The sequence below is a fragment of the Cornus florida genome, unplaced genomic scaffold, assembly GCF_030987335.1.
Source record: "Cornus florida cultivar Cherokee Brave unplaced genomic scaffold, ASM3098733v1 CherokeeBrave_3.0.0_Hap2_Chr05, whole genome shotgun sequence".
NCBI classification, from domain to species: domain Eukaryota; kingdom Viridiplantae; phylum Streptophyta; class Magnoliopsida; order Cornales; family Cornaceae; genus Cornus; species Cornus florida.
The window spans coordinates 17,512,882-17,516,711 of NW_026775575.1; the positions used below are offsets into that span (position 1 = coordinate 17,512,882).

At 35.9% G+C, this 3,830-nt stretch overlaps 1 long non-coding RNA gene across 1 annotated transcript; it reads right to left on the reverse strand.

The window, feature by feature from the left end:
• Window positions 1-237: 237 nt before the first annotated feature.
• LOC132310078 (uncharacterized) lies at window positions 238-2,030 on the reverse strand. Its single transcript, XR_009482552.1, has 2 exons — window positions 1,712-2,030; window positions 238-453 (listed from the first exon to the last, which is right to left on the reverse strand). It is a non-coding gene; the product is annotated as an uncharacterized LOC132310078 (long non-coding RNA).
• Window positions 2,031-3,830: the final 1,800 nt, after the last annotated feature.

Consider the following 3,830-nt stretch of genomic DNA (forward strand, 5'->3'; position numbering starts at 1 on the left):
AAGGCAAATGACAGATAAACATGTGAGCACATAAGACACTGCAAACCCCTACACACAGCTGTAGACAGACCTCTACCCGTCATCCTTAGGTTATAGGAACCATCCTCTGATACCACTTCTGTCACGCCACTAGACCGTCGTCTGGATTGTGAACACAACACACAAACAATCACAGTCTCAAAATTAATAAATATCCTTGTAACTTGTTTCCACTACACATCCACCTATCTATTTCCCTTTACAAAATCAAGACTGAAAATAAATAGATAAGATGCACATATTACAACATTAAAGTTTTAAAACTCGAAATAACATTTATTACATGCCAAAAATACTCTAAAAAAAAATATAATACAAAACATAGTCTATTATACAGAATAAAACACAACAACACCAGCCCCGACTCTGTCTACAGCTGAGGAGGAACACCCTCCACACCATCCATGCTATGACCTGAAAAGATTTGAATAAAATAGGAATGAGTGCCTAAAGCGCGCTCCTTAATACCTCTGTGAATCCAAACAAAGAACGGATAAAAAATAAAGGGGTCATACAGGCTCGGGAAAGTAACATATCATATGAGATAATAAAATGAAGTGTCATGCAATGCCAATGCCAATGTTAATGTCACTGACACCTCTCACTTCCCAAAATCCCATTTCCATCACAAAAAATTAATGCAATCCGCCCAGGGCTGCTCCCCAGTACCACGAGAAGAGAGTTAGTCATCTATCCCTGATACAAGGCCACTCCTTATGATCATTTTGGGGCTCTAGTGACACAACTACGCGTAGAGCCACTCCCTACGTCTCCTCTGGATTCCCATTAACTGCACAGACGAGGCAACTCCTTGTCCGGTTTTAAAATCATTGATTCAATTCCCTAACCCACGGATACAAGGCACCTCCCTGTAATTAGGTTTTCAAAACCATTTTAATGAGATGCTCTCACTTCCTTTTCCATTCTAACCTTAACCCCATGACCATGCAAGATGACTGCACAATTGTGTCATGTCCCAAAGTTTCCAAAACAACAAATCAGTTTATACGCAGCATGTTACTTCCGTCTTTGAAAATTCATAACAAATTCAATTCTAAGTCAAATTTAGTGATTCCAAAGCCTAATGAAAGCTTAAACAATGTACTTTGAGAGTGTCAATTTAGTTTAACAAAATCCCTTCCCAATTGGAACAGTTTTGATCCACAAATTCGAAATAAAAATCTGTCAGAAACTGATTTCCAGCCTGTAGCTTCTATCTTCAAAAATTCATAGTAAATTCAATTTTCATCCAAATTGAGTGAATCCAAAGGCCACTGAAATTTCAAAGACTATATTTTCAAGATAAAATTTTATTTTACCAAAATACCTTACCATTTAAAGCAGGTTTGATAAGAAAGACTCAGATAGAAACTGCCCCAACCCAGAATTTCCAACAAGAACATTCTAACTTCAAAAATTCATAATAAATTCATTTCTCAACCAATTTAAGTGAAACCAATTCTCAATGAAAGTTAATTGACTATATTATCATAATATCAAATCATCTCTAAAAGATAAATTATGAATTTACATGATTTTGAGCAAAACAGTAGCATGTAATTAAGTCTCAGTAGCACAGAATTTCAGTTTTGTTTGTATACATTTTGCAACTAAAAATTTGAAAGAAATCAACTCACTAAAGGCAAAGGAATTGAGGGTTAGACAATCCTACCTCAAGGGAAGCTTGAACACTTGCTAAACAATTCAAAACCGCACCAAAAATGGATCAAAATCTGCAACTAGAAGGTGAAGAACACTTTCCTTTATAAAATACACCCGCACCTCTTCTCTCGACACCCTTTTTGACAGCCCAAAATTAATAAACTGTGCACAACTCTTAACCACAAGGAAGCTCTCTCTCCCTTAGGAACCTTTTTCATTCACACACACCTCTCAAATTCCTAACACAAAGACCTCAAATGGAGCAATATAAAAGTGACTATAAAGAAGAAGCCAAATGCACGAAATTGGTTTCTGCTGAATTGTTTTTATGTCTATCCCCCCTCAATGCAATACACAAGTCATCACACACACACACAATATGTGGCCATGTGAACCCCCATGTGTTAAGCTCACAATTAGTCAAATGCAAGACCAAGCAAAATGACCAAAAAGTCCTCCCATTATTTCTAAATGTCAATTATGTCATTTGCCTAATAAAATTCAACTTTGCCCTTTGTAAAATAATTAAATAGCATATATGCCATTTGTAAAACAAAAAGTCCATAATACCCTTTATGAAATAAACAAATGACATTTAATTAAAATTAAACACATTTGCAAAATAAATTATAATTTTCGACAATAAAATAAAATGTATGAATGCCAACACGTCCGGAAAATGATAAAAATGCAAGTCCTCACAGCTTTCAATGCACTACTAGCCCAATTGAGATATAACCAATTCAATAATCAACAAAGCATGTACCACACAAATGAATGCTAGTGTGCGCCTGTGCTAATGTAGAATACTAGAGTGAATCTCAAAAAATCACAAAATTAGGATGATGTGGACCACAAGTGCAAGCATGATATCAATCTTTCGAAAAATTTACCTCTAAATGGCATCCACAAGGCATACAAGAAGTATTGGACTCTCAAGTCAAGCAATTTTTAAATTTTAAGAAATATAGTCCTCAGAAGATCAAAATCATCGCTAACATGGATCTCTGATCTCAATCATGCAATTAAAGTTCAACTTAAGTAGAATGCAACAAAGACACCTTACCCCCAAACTTAAACCGCACATTGTCCTCAATGTGTAATGAGAACAATGAAAATGACGGAAAGAGTATACCATGATGGCAAAGACATGAAGCCTGGCAATAACCTAATTCGAAAGACGTCTCCCCCAAACTTGGAATCAACAGCCTACTTGAATAACCACACTAGCAAATTCACATCAAATCTCAAATGGGATAAGAATGATCAAATCATGAATTTTAAAGCAATACAACACAAGATGAAAGAGAGATATGAGATCAAGCCCGATAGAAAAGTAGCATGACTACACATAAGGGCACAAGAGAGAAATATATATATATATATATATATATATATATATATATATATATATATTTATATATATTTGAATAAACACAAAGAAATTCAAGAAAGTATGAACAATGATTGCTAAGTTTAACGTCTCTAGCTAGACGTAATGCTGCTTTGAATAAATAAGCTTAAAATTCAAAAAGGGAAGAAAAAGGTCAAACCAAAGATGCTCAGATCGATCAAGGGCAGATCGATCTCAGAAACTTTTTCGGTCAATCGAACATGCATAAACTTGCAGACATATTCGAACAATGAGACAGAGAGGTCTTTGGATGCAAGCTCAAAATTTTATAAGTGTTAAGACTGCAGATCGATCCAAGATAAAGTTGGATCGATCGAAGAACTAAAGATCGATCTAGGAACAAGTTCGAACGATGGGGCAGAGAGCTGAAATATGCAGGTTTCCTTCGAACTCCACCCTTCTCCTCTCATTTAAACCTCCTTCCCTTTGTTATAAAGTTATAGTGCCTTCGCGTTTTGTGTTTGTCTTGACTACACGCTTCTTTCCCCCTTATTAGAACCCGTTTTTGGCCAATTTTTGAGTTCGGGTTTGAGGTCAAGTTAGGATTTTGGTAGGTCCTCTTTGGAGTTTAATGTTCACGGCGTTGTCCCCGACAAAACCTCAAAGTATTGTCGGATTCGGAGCCGTTTCATTTTGGTGGCTTTTGAGATTTTCATCTCAAATTGAGGTAGGGGATGTTTTAGGATTATATATGTGTTGTATTGAGTGTTTCCCA